General features: G+C 36.2%; 1 pseudogene; it reads left to right on the top strand.

The window, feature by feature from the left end:
* The first annotated feature begins 2,305 nt into the window (after nt 1-2,305).
* Nucleotides 2,306-16,611, top strand: LOC105316963 (uncharacterized protein K02A2.6-like; annotated as a pseudogene).
* The last annotated feature ends 2,137 nt before the right edge of the window (nt 16,612-18,748 follow it).

Raw genomic sequence — 18,748 nt, 5'->3', positions numbered from 1 at the left:
AGCAAAGACTTCAGCTGTATTATGAGTGGTGCTGCATAGCAAGCAATATTCATTGCTTGTGAAAGGACCCTATCTGCTTGTAATCGTTCTGCTGGTGTCATTTGAGTGCTTTCTTTTATAAAAGGAATTAAACAGACCCTGGATACATACCTATAATTTTGAAATAATATACACATATCGCAATTTTATCTTACTTTGGATGCATTTCTGACAATTTGATCAAGAATCTAGTGTTAACTCTTTGACGCATGAGCGCGACTATACTCGCGCGGCACAGATAATAATAATTGCATAGCAACGACTTTAGTCGCGCTGATCCATAGCTGCTGCAACACAGACAGTTTTAGACAGCAACAGCGTTTTGCCATGGCAAAAAGAAACAAGATCTCATCCGACGAACAGTACTTGCTTGAGATTCTGGATGATCTCAGTGAAGAGAGTGATGATGATTTTGATGGCTATATCTCGGACTCAGACTGTAGTGATGATTGTGAAGAATATGACAGGTAGGAGCAATCAAATGTTACATGTAAGCTTGTAAAAGATTTTATTTATCATTAAAATGAAACAAAATAAATAATACATAGATGAAAGGCTTTCTAAAGGAAGTGCTGCAGCAATTCACTTCTGTACAAGTAATCACTGCATATTCCATGAATAGCTTACACACTAATAGCTCTTGCAGGTCCTTCAGCTACTGCCTCCCACTATAGTAGCTTACTTAGTCAGACAGTAATAAATGTATTGCATATTTTATTTATTGCATACACACTAATAGCTCTTGCAGGTCCTTCAGCTACTACCTCCCACTGTAGTAGCTTACCTAGTCAAAGTAAGACAGTAATACATGTATTGCATATGTGATTTATTTTTTACACACTAATAGCCCTTGCAGGTCCTTCAGCTACTGCTTCCCACTATAGTAGCTTACCTAGTCAAAATAAGACAGTATTAAATGTATTGCATATTCTATTTATTGCTTACACACTAATAGCTCTTGCAGGTCCTTCTGCTACTGCCTCTCACTCCAGCACAATACCCAGTCAAAGTAAGAAAATAATACATGCTATGCATAATAATTATATTTGTGACTTACACTATATAATAGCTTATGTACAACCTTCTGCTACTGTGTCCCCTTCAATTGCTGTATCTCCAGTTTCTTTAAGTAATCTATAAAATATAAAAATTGTATTTTACTTATACTCTACCATAAATTGTGTTTACAGGAAATCCTAGCATAGCCATTAAAGGAAACAGCCCAATAGACTTCAACGCTTTTTTTGATAAAAACGTGAAAGATCTTATTGACAAACCGCTATGCAGAGCAAGATATTATGGACACAGAAGCACATTTACAAGTGCACAAACATGCAAGGGGCAACCAATGGAAGCACGACCCTATAAATAGAGAGGAAGTTAACATATTGTTGTCTGCTTTAATAGTAATGGGTGTTGTAGGCTTTCCAACACAAAGGTATATCTACATGTATGTGTTTCACATTTACTTACCTTGTTTGTCTTTAGGTCATATTGGAGTACCAAATGGCCCTTCAATTGCGACATGTTCAAAGGTATCATCACTGGTAGACAGTTTGAGCTACTCATGAGATAGCTTCACCTCAATGATAAGGACAAAATGCCTCCAAGAGAGAGTCCTAACTATGATAGAATATATAAAATGTGCCCATTACTAGAGTGTATTACTCAAGCCTTCAGTAATGTGTATACACCAAGACAGAACCTTTCAATAGACAAAACCATCATCACTTTTAAAGGGATGCTGAGCTGGATTCAGTACATGCCCTTGATTCCCCATAAATGGGGAATCAAGGCATGAGCTTCGGCTGTCACTAGCAATGGTTATATCTCAAATTTTAAGCTATATACAAGTTTACATCTACTTACACAGTTGTATCACAATATTACACTCTTCGTAGGTAAAACTCCCAGAGTAACAGAGAAAGGTCTTGGACATAAGGTGGTAACGGAACTTGTGTCTGACTATAGAAACAAGGGATGCACCTTATTCATGGATAATTATTATTCCTTACCTGAACTGTTCAATGATCTGGTGAAGTCAGGATTCTGTGCTTGTGGTACTGTCCGCAGTGACAGGCGATGAATAAAGCAGACTTTTAAAGACAAAGTTCTTTCCACTGTGGTAAGCCATGTGTTAGCTTGTCTATTGATATTCACCTAAATACAGGAGAAGTATACAGCAAAATGACAGAGTCGAATTTTGTGCCTCAAATGGAAGGACAAAGGAGATGTGTGTATGCTGTCAACATTTTATGATGACAGGATGATAGACAAGGATCGTCACAGGAAAGGAGTAGCAGGAATGGAAACAATTAGAAAACCAAAGGTGGTAGAGGAGTATAATCAGAGCATGAATGGTGTTAATACATCAGACCAGATGGTCCAATACTATGGATATAGCCACAGGTACATGAAGTCTCTTATTATTACAGCTAAGATAACACTGTTCTATAGGGCAATGAAGTGATGGAAAAGAATATTTTTCCACTTGCTGGATCTATCTCTAGGAAATGCCAATATTCTTTATAATGAGGCTTCACAGAAACCATTGCACCACATGGACTTTCGTCTAGCAGTAGCAAAATCACTCCTACAAAATTATAATGGATCACAGTCAATTTGTTTTCAATCAGTTGACAATGACTTACCACTAACACTAACCAGCAGGTGCTTTCCAGAGAGGATTCCCAAGACGAGTCAGTATGCAGGCTGCCACCAGTGTGTAGTTTGTGGAGCTAGAAAGAACCAAAGTCAAACATGCTATAGGTGAAGGACCTGTCAAGTGGCTCTTCATATTGAAGACTGTTTTGAAGTCTTCCACACTAAGCGTGAATACTTAAAATAAATATATAATCAATAAAAGTGTATAAAAATAAAAAACAATGATGCAATTATAAACTCACCTGTGGATCTTAACTATTCTGTTTCACATGATAGCAAAGCTGTGTGGGTGAAGCTTTGCTCTGTTTTCCATGACTGTCAGTAATGTGCAGTATAGCAAGTATTATATACATCACTATGTATAGGTACATAGCCTTCAGCCTTCTTTTCTCTCTGTCATTTCCTTCCTTATCATTCAATATGGAGCAAATCTTTCAGCACACAGCACTAAAATGAGAGAATAAAAAGTTACAGACTGAGATGAAATTAGATTTTCTACTTACTTGTATGAACATGTGTCTGCATGCTCTAAGAGGTGTAACATGTTCCCATTCTACACTTTATGTAACGCAAGCATAATGATTTGAGAATAGAAATGCAGAGAAACACATGACAATGCTTATATAAACTTACAGAGTACTCCTGAGAGGCAAGGATGGAGAAAAGTAAAAGAAAAGGAAGTCCATACCGTCAAGAAACACATTTTCCCCATTGCTTACATTGATGGCGTGGTAAAAGTTCGTGTAGGCGTAGCAATAATATGGCTAACGATGCCTAGTTAGATTAGTTTCTTCGTCTTTTTCCCATCTTCTGAACTTTACTTCTTCAAAAAAACTGGTATACCGATAAGATGTTTCTCAATAATAAGATTGGTAAGTTCAAATTGCTTCGGTTTTTTGCGCTTTCTATGTTGCCATCAAACATTTAGGTCATGGTCATTGTAACATCATAATACTGCACAACAGCCAGTATAAGAAGATCGAAAGTGATCTACAACCTTATTATGACTGTAGAAATTGCTGGGTACCATAGAAAAGTTCTTCAAGGATTGCAAAGTGGAGGAAAAAACTTTTTCTTCGTCACTGGAATAATTGAAAATCAACTAAGCATTGCTATAACACTTGAAGCAAAAGTGTTATAGCAACAAGTGCTTATAACTTAGAGCTACATATCATTGCACAGTATCTCATTACACTTATATCTGTCAGTTTTCATTGTATTTTTGTGCGTAACATTTATTAAATCTGAGATATGATCTGGAACTATTACCTATCCTTGTTATGAGTATATAGATTTTATCAATTTGCATGAAAATGGATTATTTGAACTTGCAAAGGTGCACTTTATTGTTCAAGAGTACCACCATGGCTACACATCCCCATATTCACATTGTTTGGTACCTTTACATTAAGAAAAGTAAAAACCCTATTTTTGGTTAATTTTTAACTAAATGACCTGCCCACGGGAATAATTTATCAATTTTTAACCCTATCCACCAAAGAGTCAATTGTTGTGAGAAGTGTTGTTTGGGGCACATCTGTGCTTCTTTGTGAGCAGCTCTTTCCTCTATCATAATGATGCATCACTTTGTCAGTGATATCAATTGAATCCTTTGGGTCATCCAAAACTATTCCAAATGTCGTCTTGTGATCAATTTCATCTTAGATTACCTGGCAGAAGTCATGAAAGACGTTATTTGAGATCCAGTCAAGGAAAAAGCTATTTGAGAACCTCAACTTTTGCCGGCACTACCCGCCCCTGTCAATTTGTTGCAGGCACAGAAAAAGACTTCGTTGAGAAATTTATAATGGAAGAATAGCACACTTGCTCCGAGTGAGCAAAACAGGTGGACAGTTGACTCCTAATGACCTGTAAATTGCACTGATTAATGACTGTATTTTACTTTTGCTTTTCCTGACACAGCTTACTTCAGAAGCCAAGTCATCCAGTGATTTCGTCCATTAATATGGGCTCTCAGATGGTGCTCTACCTGTCTCCATTCCAATCTTAGTGTATTATTGAATTAAAAACCTACATTTCCTTGTCTCCAATTTGTCTCGCAACAACTGTCACCATTTCCTTCTTTTCTAATCCACCATTCCTGTGACCAATTTCGACTTTTTCAATTATATAAGATCCTACCTGAGTATTTTTTGTGTCACATTAAACCAGCAAATCCCAGTTTTTCGTAAAACGCCTATCCACTTGGACCTTTCTTTCGTATCTTTGCACAACACAAAGTATTTTGAAATGAAACCACCATATAAAGTTTGTTTATAATTTTACATGCGTTTAGTGTGATAAATGCATGTAGATATATGTACAGAACTCTATTAATTTTTATTGTTCCAAACAAAAATATAAAAAATAGAATTTCTCCTGAAAAAAATTTGGCCCAAGACCGTGTACTAAAAACATAATAAATTTTAAAAAAGGTGAAGTAGGAATCCGAACGACCAATAAAAGCAGGAAATAAAAATCCTACTTGTGACGCAAATTCTACTCTACATTGCACTTTCACTTTTATTGTGTAAGAATTACGAATCACTTTGCAATGTAGAGTGAAATTTGCGTGACAAGTAGTAGTTTCGTTCCGTATTTCTGTTGGACGTTTAGAATCTTACTTCAACTTGTTTTTTTTTAATATTTAAGTTGATTTTTTGTGTTGATTTTTAAAAAATATTTGTAATATTTATTTAGTTGCCATTGTGATACATGTTCATTGTTGTTGTTTGTGTTAATTTTTTTGTAATATTTATATTATTCCTTTAGTTGCCATTGTGATCCTTGTTGATTTTACCAAAACAATACTTTTCTTTATTATGTTTATCATTGTTATGACTTTTCATCATTTATGAGAGACAGGATTGAATGGACATACTGAAGTAATATCAACTATACTGATGACAAGTGAAATTAATATTACTCTTGACATAAGTCTTTGTTGAAGAAGTTGTGAGCTGAAAGAGTCAATCTTCCTTGCAATGTTGTAACTATTCTTGGTCTTCCAGGCTCAGTGGTGTAGCCAGGATTTTGAGAAAAAGGGAAGCAATGTGGCGAAGGAAGCACACTGCAAAATTTTGCAAAACCATGCCCTCTGGGGAGTGACCACACGTTTTTTTCAATATGGCGGACTTCTTGACCGATCATAGGCAATGTTGAATACCTTTCAGCCTTATAATGGCATCATAGAGTGATTCCTTTGGCCTTTTCCTTTTATATGTAAGTTGTAGAACAGCTTTTTCTGCCAAAAGCAGCTTATAATTTGATTATTTTTGAATTTTGATTCTAAAAAAGGGGGCAATAGCCCCCCTTTCCCCCTAGCTACGCCCCTAGGGCTGTTGTGAAGCTTATATTATCATTGCATATCATAACATTAATTAATTTCTTTTTTTTAAAGAAATAAAATCACCCACTCGATAAAACAGTAACATGAAGACTAACACCTCTTAGCTGGAAACCTCCATTAAAGTATTGCAGTAGATTCCAAACGTAGCTAGGTAAAATAACTTGCTTCTTCCAAAGCTGCAAATCTGAACATGCGCAACCATACCCAAATTTTTGAGCACATGCTTCTATATTTAACAAAATGGTGGCATGCAGCTAAGATGTCTCGATCCAGCAGTCACAGTACCACTTTTTCCGTACTTGAAGAATGATCTGATGGGACATGGACCTGCACATAGACTGTTGTAGTAAATAGGTGTAAGATATGTCCATGTAGCATCAACTGATACTGAGATACACACCAACAACTGGATTGACAGGACTTGATGATGATGATGATGAAGATAAAAAAGGTTGCTGAACAAAACGGCCCGTTTGCCGATTTTTGACTGTCCTCTTAGACAAGGTCTAAAGCCACACTAGTGACACTGTACCAATGGAGTCCTCTGGTCAAGAAAAGGTTCTCTAAGAAGTCTGGTAAGCATAGGAGCCTGTTTTCCTGATATAGCAAGATTACCAAAATCATGGTGGCCATTTTTATTGGTGGTGAATGCTACTTAGTAACGCTACCGCGATACTAATAGTATATGGTATTAAGCCAGATTTTTGAACAACTTTAATAATTATGACATCCATTTTGATCAAAATTGGCTTAAACATTCTGCACAACATAATTACATGTATATGTACCAGAAACAATTAAGAATTCTATCCGAGTCACTTCTTGACAAAGCTTTATCAAGAAAACTAAGACAGTGCACCTCTCATGAACTGGCAAAATGCTATACACTATACTGGGAAGCCTTGATTGTCACACTTTTCATCTGCATGAGGGCAATGCATGCATTGTATTATTATGTATAATGAAGTGGCTCTGGTAAGGTAGACTGAGAACCATTTTTTATGTACTGAGTTACTATATAGTCAGTACACTATGACAAGTAAATTAAATTAAAATAATTACAATTTGTGCAGGCTGAAGCCTTGATGAATGAGAGCCATTATGTAATTGTAACTGTAAATTCCAATACATGTTACTAACATGTATAAACACATTGTAATCAGACACTGAGGTCAAATATGCTATAATTTTACAAATTGAAGCAGCAGCATAAACTCACATTATTGAGAATTTGGTATTTTAATTTAGCGAAATCTATGCCTACATGGTACCGTATACATTGTAATATTTGTCTTTTAAAATTCATTGTTTTCGTACTGACCTTAAATTCACAAAATTAAACCACCTCCAATCCCAGTCTATTGTATATAGACAATGTACAGAACACAAAAATTAGCACACGTAACGATTAATTTTTGGGCCCATATATTGAAAACGTAAAATTTTGATCACTCAAAAATTAAGACATACAGTAGGAGATTCATTAACACCTGTCAATGGCTGCCAAATTGTTGTTGAAATTGTTTTAAGTAAAAGTGTGTATAAAATGTTTTGCACATTCACGACTACATCAGTAAAGCAATGATGCTATAGCATACAATCAGGAGTGTACACTTCTAAAGAACACATGCACGTATGTAGTAATAATAATAAGGTAGTTGTACCATTATAGCAGATCATTTTGGGGCAGATACACAATGTACATTAGTCTTGCAAGTGAGACTCTAATTTACCAAATAAGAGTGTAGTGCCATGCCTCATGTGAACTCATGTTTTCAATGTTTGGCTTTTTTTGGTTGTACTAAAGTTGGAGCAATCATGGCGGCTGAATTCATCTCGGATCCAAACACATTTCTCAAAGCATTTTTTTACTTGCCTAATTGTCTAACCATCAGAGCAGATAAAGGCAATCCAGTCGGCAGTTGTAGTCACAGAATGAAAGTATAATAGCTCAGATAGTTCTATTGTTGATAATAGACTTGCCGTGCATGGGCAGATTGTAATGTAACCATGGTAACAGTGATCTGATTAGGTCAACCAAATTCAGCCAGACAAGCACGAGTTAATGTTAGGCATGAAACAAGACCCTATACTAAAGATTGAGTCGGGCCCCATGAGACTAAATGTACATCTAATTTTTGGCAAAATTAATGTTATGATAGCCATTTGCCAAATTAAAAGCGGCCATTTTGTACCAATATGTGCATGCTTATGGCAAATTGCCAAAAATATGCCAAAGTAAAACTTAACTGCCAATGATCTAAATTGTAGAAATGTGCAAAATTTTTCCACTCCAAAAATACCCACAGTACGGCACAGTGCATCACATGAAGAATGCAACACTACTTTAATGCTAGAACTATAATATCCTTTAATACGTTTTTAATAGTATATCCATTATACAACCATGATGTTTTTCATTATAAAAATTGTGGCACCTAATGTACATGTACATGTATGCATCACTAACTCCAATACTCATTCAAGAGAGTTAATTTGAAAAATATAACCAGAAAGATTGCCAGCTTCTGACTTGACCTTCAGTGTGGTATTAGCCACAAAATTACTCAGAGCAAAAATGTTTCACCTTTCCATATTCCAAATCGAAACACATTTTCATCAATACAACCATAATAATTGGTATCATTCATGTAAATTATCAGTAAGTACATTAATAATAGTATCATGAAAAATTTATAACAATATTTACATGCAAATTTTACAAAAACCGTATTGCTGGGTTATTTTGTGGCTTCAAATTTTCATTGTTTAAAATTTAGTTCAAATTAATTTTTATGGCTTCCAAAATTTTTTATTGATGTTAATAAAAATTTAGTGAAATTAATTTAGTGGATTTGAGCCTGCACTAAAATCTGTTTCACTGAAAATAAACCTAGATTCAATCACTGGAGAGAACATATAAAATAATTTTTCATGTACAGTTTGTACATGTATAGTTTTAAACCTAATTAAATGTATTCTAACTGTTATGGCCTCGCCAAAAGTCCCAAATCAAAAAGAAACAGGAAGTTGTTTCACATTTATTATTTCAAACTCTGTCCTGTATTTTCATGTTACCTGATTAGCTTTAAACTTGCTTACTGATTGCTAATCTGAGGGTGTCAGGGTGTGACTGCTAATTGACAGCAGTGAAAGTGTCAAATCTTACTCAGTGGACTTAACTGCTAAAGAAGCTTAATTTTCTCTACTAATAGTGTGCACACACTTCTAATAGGTTTTATTGGCTTCATACAATTTCTTGTCTAGCAGCTGAAGTTCATGAATGTGGGCCACTCTTCCGAAAGACAAGCATTTTGTGTAAACTTTTGACGTACATGATTATTAGGCAATCATAAATGTATTCTTCAAAAGAAAGAAAACGTTTCTATGTCTCTCTAGTCTCTAGAGATACATTTACAATGAGGGCATTATCCCAACTACACAAAACTGTTGTATGTTATGAGCTGCATCTATGTTCAGTAAAAGTTAGAGACAAAAACTTAATATTCCTAATTTTAATTACATGTCTAACTTAGTACACAACATTGCTGCTTTAAGACCATGTACCAAATGCATACAAGAAAAGTTGTTGGTCACACTCATATAAAGCTTAGCTTTGGTCTAAGATGACATAACAGATTTACAAAGACACCTTGCTAAATTGATAACCTTGTAGCTGTCACTGCAATCGTGCATGTACATATCACCTGATATGCACTTACAAGAACATTTGTACATAAATAAGATTAAGAAAAATTTAACACATGTACCATTACCTAGCTAGTTAATAAAGCATACTACAAATTGGTTTGGTCAATGATATTATATAGAAACATACGCATTTTGATTCATGGCTGGTGTACTATTTCTTTATTTAATCAAAATTAATACATACATGTACATGATACACACATAACAATACGCAGTAAGGGTTGGACAAGTATTTTTGGTAAATCATACTTAGGCCATTCCTATTAGATTCAACGTTTTTCCTTTTTTGCCCACACAAGCCCACAATGTCAATTAATTATTTCATCATCCATACACTATACACATCAATTTATATTGCCATAATTTAAAATTTTAAATATTAATGAAGCCATATCCACCCACATCAGCCCCACCTGTGATAGGAGAAACAAGGAATGAAATTGGAGTGGCTTTGTAGTGATAATACTAAAAATATAGACTCTGTAATTGCAGGATACTGAAACTAATGCAATATCTAGGTACTGGAACTAGACTTTTTACTCATAACAAAGTAGAGCTGTAATATTCTACTAATTCTACATATATATTATGTGGATGGTAATGCAAAAGAATTAATATAATTACTGTCAAAATAGAATTTTTAAATAGATGCATGCACAAGTACATGGAGTTGTCCTTTAAATGATGGTACAAAAAACTTTTAAATACAAAACGCTTTGGGCCAAGTATAAGTGACAGAGCCATCTCACATGTATTTATTTATTTGTGAAGAACTACATGTAGTCAGCTTTCAGGTTGACCTGAAATAGATATTCAAATGACTTCTAGCAATGGATCAAAGTATAACTGCAAAATTTTACACATATTTAAAGCAGGTCTTCATAGATCCTTGTACATTACAACATAATACCCTATCCTCCTGGTCACAGCAATCAGCCCTTGTTGCAATCTTTTTGTGATCTTGCAAACCATATATTTACTCTCACTCGCAGGGTACTATGAAGGAGTCATCCATCCAGCCCAATCAAGCAGTTGAGTCTCATTCAAAGCAATAAGTTGGCTCCTAATGATGTTTACCTCCATTCAAAATCCTCGTAAAAATTGTCACACTCACCCTTTTAATGGCCAGAAATGCAGATACCACGTATACAGTCATTTTTTATTTTTGTTATTTTTTTGCCTACATTACATCCATGACATTTAAACAACCTCTAATGCCATTCTATACTGTATAATAGACTATGACAAAAACACAAACATTAGCTGTAATTTTTATCATGTAACAATTGTCAGACAGATTTTTGTGAGCAAGATTGGATTTTCCTTCCCCAACAGAGCCCCTAGGCAAGCGCTAAGACTATTTTGAATGAAAATGATATACCCTAAACATTTACTTCTTCCTTCTGGCCTAAGTTATATAAAATGCACTACCATGCAGCTACGGTCCGCGGGTCATTTTTTTTATTGACTATCACTGATATAATAGGTCAGCAAAAGGTGAAATATCCGCAACTTCTTGAAATTTGTGTGACATACAATTACTATATCCATTTGCGTGTTGTTTTGGAAGGAGTTCATACACTGCAACTCTTGTTTGAGAAGCATTTTGCAATCTCCGATCACATTACATGTCGTATTGTCAACCACGAGGTAGGAAGTTTAATGATGAACAGCAGTATTTATGATCACATCATAAAGCAAACTTGGTCTTCCAAAATTTTTTTCAGGAATGTATCAAGTAGTGGTTACATGAAGGAGCTTCAAAACCTGTTAATTCTCACTGGAAAGGCACATACTTTATTTGTCTCTCCTCCAGTTACAACCTGTATTTGGCAACAAAGTAAATCTTTCAATGTGCAAGGTAACAATAATATTTAGTTCACATCAGGCTATGATACAGGTGCATGTTGCACATAATAATATGTCCATATAATAATGTAACTTTAGTATTTGAAGTATACGCTACATTATTTTATTTTCACTTCATATTTCATGGGTATCTAATTAACATTTACTTCAGATTTATAGTTAAAATTTAAGTAGCTACATGTATAGATATAGCAATTTTAGTTATAGGTAATAATTACAGCCTTCATATTTCATTAATGTTAACTATAGATCAATTATACTATAAATCAGGTAATTTTCAATTGTTAGAAAAATACAGAATGGAAATTTTAGATAATGGAAATTTTCATATGCTGACTTATGATCCTAGTATTAAGGGAGAGAATCAGTAATTCTAAATTTGGTATGTGTCATTGCTATGGAAAAATTATCATTGTGTGAAACAAACCAGAATTATAATGCATAACTAATACACCACTGTATTATTGTAGGATCACTATATGTACACAATCCAGAAGTAAATGTCATTGTACATGACATAAATGGACCTGTACCAGCCACTAAAGTGTCATTAAGGTGCAAAGATTGTAACACCAATTACAATCATACCTAACATGGCAAGCAACAAAAAGAAAGTGAGAATTTGTACCTAGAAAAAGTGTCACTAGTTGAAATTACTGATGTTGCTTATGCTGAGCGCTGCCTTCACAAATGGTTTCTTTGCTTAAGGTATTCATTAATTACACAAAATTTGGTTATGTTTGAGTTAACAGTATTTATTAGTGGACATCATTCTCAGCATTTGCTGAAGTTACTATCACTTTTATCAGGCAAATACCAAGAAATTCTGCCTGGTGAGTGTTGCCCTGTGTTTGAAATTTATATTGGCATTTATCCGAATGACATGCAGGTTTATCATATGAGTTAACTAGAATACATGTGTCAGACATATTGTACAATGCTGAACATAAAGATGAGCATTACCCTAACCATGACAATTTCAGATGGACAAGAAGAAGTATGACAGAGAAGAAAAGTTAAAGCGAAAATGCAATTGGAGCATGTTATCACCACAACCCTCATTAAGAATGTGTTGAAAATGGTATTCAATCTATAAAAATGTTTTAGTAGTGGTTGACATGCAGGGTGTGGCAAATGCTGGAGCATTGATGAAAACTGGAAACTTAATTTCCAACACTGCATGATTCCTGTCATAGTAAATATGCCAGCAGTCCCATCTCTAAATGTTCCTGATGTGTGTACTCAACAGCTAATCAACTCTCATACTGCATTTTGTCAACATTATTGTAAAGTTGCAAATGACGGGGTATTGCACAACAGTGCGTGAATTTTTGATGTGCTGCAGTAATAATCCACGCTAATTTTGTAGTAATTGTTAAAACTAATTATTTAATCCTATGTTTATGTAGTTATATATTTGTGGTTTGTCAAATAGACTTCCTGTATGAATGTTTATGTCAGTATTGTCTCTGGTCAGTTATAGTCAGATGTTTTTACAATAGTACTCTAGCGTTATCTGTGAACTTGCGTTAGCTTAGAAGAGAAACAAAACAACTGGTAACTCCACAGTTTGGTCAAGTCCAAGACTTTGACAGGGCAAGGAAGACTGGACCCAATACTGGGACTGCTTCCAATGCTACCGTGAAGCTAATGGCGTAACAGATGCTGCAACAGAAAGAGCCAAACTACTATCTAGTGTGGGATGCTGAACTTATAAGCTACTGAGCAGCTTAACAGCTCCTGCAAAGCCAATAGAGACAAATCTTAATGATCTTAATGCATTGCTGAAAGCTCATTTCAACCCCACTCCTCCAATCATCCAATGGTTTAAGTTTTGCAATCGTTGTAGAGTCTATTGCAACTTTCTTAGCAGAACTGAGAGCCATTGCAGACAACAGTAAATTTGGTGATACTCTTAACTATATGTTGAGGGACAGAATAATTTGCGGAGTCAATGATAAGGCTATGCAGAAGAGATTGCTGTCTGAAGCAGATCTATCACTGGACAACATGGTGAAGGTAGCACAAGCCGTGGAGCGAGCTGCAAAGAATGCCATGACAATGTCGAGTGGATCATCTATTGGAGCATCTAGAACAAAGGACGTCCATAAAACAGATTGTGAGCACAAAAGGAGCCACCGGCGAGATGGAGTTACTACAGATGTGGACAAAAATCACTTAGCAAGTTTGTGTTGCTTCAATAAGGCCAAATTCCATGGCTTTTACAAGATTGGTCATATAAAAAAAGCTTGTCGCAATACAAAGGGGACGCCACCAGTTAAGCATAAGCCAGTCATCAAGCACATAGTTGACAATGCCAATGAAGAGGAGCCAGCTCAGGAGTATGACATTTTTCAAGTCCAAAAGAGAACTCAATTAGTAAACCCATTGATGGTAATCATAGAAGTAGAAGGTTCAGAGATAATGGTGGAAGTCGATACTGGGGCATCGGTGTCCTCAGTATTTGAGCGAACCTATGACAAGTACTGGCCTAATAACACCTTATGGAAATCAGCTGTAACCTTGAGAACATACTCAAAAGAAACGCTGAGAACTCTAGGTTTTATGATGGTATCTGTAAGGTACAAAAAACAGAGATGCAGATTACCACTAGTGGTAGTAGCTGGAGACAGGCCAAGTTTTTTGGGACGGAATTGGTTGGAACAAATCAAGCTAGATTGGCACAGCTAAAATAATATTACTTCTCAAAATTCACTTTTAGATCAAGTACTAGAAGAGCAACAGTCACTGCTTAAAGAAAGGCTCGGGACACTTACAGGATATGAAGCTTTTCTTCAGGTAGATGAGTCTGCAAAAGCTAAGTACTGCAAGGCTCGATCTGTACCATATGCTATCTGACCATTGGTAGTGGTGGAGCTACGTTTCAATAAGGAAGGTATTATAGAACCAGTGGCTGTTGCCGACTGAGCTTCTCCTATAAGTCCCTGTTTTGAAGACTGATAAGAAATCAGTTAGGATCTGTGGGGACTTTTAACTGACAATTAATGAGGCATCTTTCCTCTATTGATACCCCATTCCGAAAGTAGAAGACATGCTAGCTGCATTGGCTGAAGGTCTTTCCTTCACAAAATTGGATCTCAGTTAGGCGTATTTGCAAATCAAACTAAAAGAGGAAGCATGAAAGTATTTCGTTATCAATACGCATAAGGGATTGTACCAGTATACTCGCCTTCCTTACGGAGTAGCATCTGCTTCAGGAATTTTCCAGGGAGTGATAGAAAATGTTCTTTGAGATCTAAATCACACTGTTGTGAACTTAGATGACATATTGGTCACTGGAAGGAGTGAGGAAGATCATATCCAGAATTTGAAGCTAGTACTTACACGGTTACAAGATGCAGGTTCTTGACTTTGCAAGAATAAGTGTTCATTTATGGAACCATTTGTAACATATCTGGGTTACCAAATTGATAAAGCTGGGATTGACACTGCACCAGAGAAGGTCAATGCCATTCAAGATGCACCTCCTCCTGAGAATGTCCATAAATTAAAAGCCTTTTTGGGCCAGCTAAATTACTATAGCAAGTTTCTTCCAAATCTATCGCAGAAGTTACGTTCACTATTTCAATTGATTAAAGCAGATCAACCGTGGAAATGGACGAAAGAGGAGGCTGACACATTCCAAGTATCAAAGGATTTGTTAGCGTCATCCAATGTATTAGTTCACTATGATTTATCCAAGGAGTTAATACTCGCTTGTTATGCTTCCCAGTATGGGTTCGGTGTTGTCTTAGCACACAAGATGGCTAATGGCACTGAATACCCCATTGGGTATGTCTCTCACACACTCTCTAAAGCAGAAGAGAACTATTCAGAAATAGAAAAGGAAGGTTTGGCCTGTGAGTTTGGTGTGAAAAGATTCCATTCCTATCTATATGGTCATCATTTTACGTTAATCACTGATCATAACCAACTGCTCTGTTTGGAGAAGGTAAAGTGATTCCACCTCCAGCCTCTGCTAGGATTCAAAGGTGGGCACTTATTTTATCTATGTATAAAATATACCATACCATTTAAATATACAGCACAGCACTAATGGTGATGCTTTGAGCAGATTACCTCTTTCATTTTTAGTTACCCATACAGTTCCCCCAGAAAATATAATGTTATTACATGTAATAGATCAACCACTAGTCACAGCTCCACAAGTTAAAAGATGGACATGACTAGATCCTGTCCTCTTAAAAGTTGTTCAGTTTACACAAGAGCGTTGGCCAGCAAAAACCACAAAGTCCAATACAAATCAACTCAAGCCACTCAAGGTGAGAGCCTCAGGGCTAACCACACATGATGGGTGTCTCTTGTGGGGTAACAAAGTAATCATACCACCCCAAGGGAGGGAACAGTTCTTGGAAGAGCTTCACCAGTCTCACTCTGATATATCGAGGATGAAAGGGCTTGCTAGAGCATACTTATGGTGGCCAGGGATTGATTTAGATATTGCTGGCAAAGCTGAAAACTGCTCAGCATGCCAAACTAACAGTAACAACCCAACCCTGGCACCCCTTCAGCCCTGGCTACACCATGGTCAAGAGTTCACATTCACTATGCTAGTCCAATTAATGGGCACATGCTCCTAGTACTAGTGGATACTCATACTAAGTGAGTGGAAGTGCATGTTAAGACATATTTACCTCAAGTGCTACAGTTAATAATCTAAAACTTACGTTTGCTCAAGTGGCAATACCACAGACCATTGTCACTGATAATGGGACTTGCTTGACAAGTGAGGAGTTCAAGTATTTCCTATCAAGGAATGGTATTAAACACCTCACATCATCACCATATCATCCACCTTCGATTGGACTAGTGCAAAATGCAGTTCAGTCTGGGAAGGAAGCTGTAAAGATGCAAGGAGTAGGGACTCTGAGAGAGAAAGTATCACGGTTCTCTTGTCATACAGAATCACACCCCAGACAACTACTGGTTGTTCGCCAGCAGAGTTACTTTATGGATGACCGATTCCTACTTGACTTTGGTCAACCCTAGTCTAGAAGAAAGAGTTCAAAGGAATGAAGAGCAACAGAAAAGTATCACTACAAAAATGCGAAGTGTAGAAGTTTCAAAGAGAATAATTCTGTATATGCTAAGAATTAGAGACAGGGGAACTCTGGGTTTCTGGATTCATTGTTAAGAAGATTAGTCCTGTGATGTACATTGTTAAGTTGGAAAATAGGGAAACATAAAAAAGGCACATTGAACAGCTAAAGAAGTGTTACAATACTGAGGGACAGCATACTCTTTCTCCTGATTCTACAAAAGAAGATTTTGGTCTTACTATTATAGGTACATGTCCTCCATCTATAGATGATACTCCCATGGTCCCAACTCCCAGAACCACTACCACAAATACGACTACAGAAATTCGGAGGTCCACTCCAGATAAGCGACCACCAGACATATATGTCCCTGGAGTTGTACATTAAGGACAAAGATGGAGTAATTGTTGAAGCAAATCGTTTAATCTTATGATTATGTAATCACGTAATTGTAGTTCGACTTCCTGTATGAATGTTTATATAAGTATTGTCTCTGGCCAGTTTTAGTCAGATTTTTTAATAGTACTTTAATGTTAATTTTGAACCTGTGTTTGCTTAGAATAGAAACACAACAAAGGTGTTTGCCTAAATAATAGTGACTAGGGCATTTATTTGTAGCAGATACAGCTACTAGCTCAGCCCCTCCAATCATGAGCAAATATTTCAGAATCATCAAGTATCACAGGTATAATGCTATGAATAATAAAATTATGCTAAGCTTCACCTTCAGTCAATCAGTATTATAATTTTCATTATTAATTTCAATGTTGTAATAGTTTTAATTGAAAACACTGATCAATCAAAGTCCAAAATGATAGAGAGGAAAAAATGAATGTGTGTCTGTGTGTGAACCAGAACTGCGTGAAACAAAATCAACACATGCAAATGATTAAATAACTGGCTACAACTAATGAATCACATTATAATACATTAAATACAATAGGACAAAAGAGAAATTTATTAAGTATATCTGATGATACTCAAGTTTTGACAGCAAGTAGCTGCAAGGACTTGGGATGAAATTCCAGGCTTCGTCGCTGGAACATTTATTTATTTGTCTACCTTGTGACCATATAGATTACTGGCAGCTGATATACAAGTAAATAATTTTGATACAATAAATTTTTAATACATAATGTTGATCAGAATCACCAAGTCAATCTTTTATAGTGGTTGTGCAGTGGCTCTATGAAGTATTGCAAGATGTACCAGATCAGGAATGGAAGGAAATCATTTTGGCATTGTAAACTAGATGGCTTCTTGGTATGAAAGAGGCCATTACCATTGCCATCTCCATTCTATAAAATGTGGACATCAGTACAGAAAGAAGTATTTATGCGTGTTAAACTAACTGGTACGTGTTATTTTTGTTCAATTTGTACGTAATTGACTCATTTCACTACAGAACTCCACCCACAGAATGACGTTACAATTACTATGGGAGCTTATTTTCTGCCTAATTCATTACATTCAAATGTCAGAAAATACACCTCCCATATCATCTCACTCATACATACAACACCTTAGGCACACCTCCCTGGCGCCCTCCAAAATATTGAGGTTTGACAGCCCAAATGCAGGCCTTCAACATCTTTGCAAAACATTAAAGAACAATAATAGGCTACAAAGAAAGGGTAAACACAACCACACACCCATACTCATACCTATCACAACTGTAACTTCCTAGAAACCTCCAGCATTAATGGGAGACAATCCTTAACATACCCATCCTTAGCAGATTCAGACTTCCAGCGGCCATGCCTCTTAAAAAGTCTATCGGGTACTCCTTGGTTGGCTGCTAATGTAGCCCCTCCCGCTCGAAAACTGTGAGTCCCAAAAACTATGGAGTTGTAACCTAATGATCGTAGCTTTTCCATTAATGTCTCCATCACTCTAGTGTAGCTAAGCAACCTGGCAGTCCTAAGCCTCTCTCCATCTTTCATCTTGACGACTGCCCGGAAGTGATGTTCCGTATTCAGCCCATCCACTCCAGCCAATCTGTAGTACTGCTCCAATATGGCTACTGGACATGTGCCTGAATCGGATCTTGCCACTA

This window comes from Amphimedon queenslandica, unplaced genomic scaffold (genome assembly GCF_000090795.2).
Source record: "Amphimedon queenslandica unplaced genomic scaffold, v1.1 AMPQUscaffold_13486, whole genome shotgun sequence".
NCBI lineage: Eukaryota > Metazoa > Porifera > Demospongiae > Haplosclerida > Niphatidae > Amphimedon > Amphimedon queenslandica.
The sequence above is the reverse complement of the archived record's forward strand: the minus strand, read 5'-3'. Positions and strand labels throughout refer to the sequence as shown.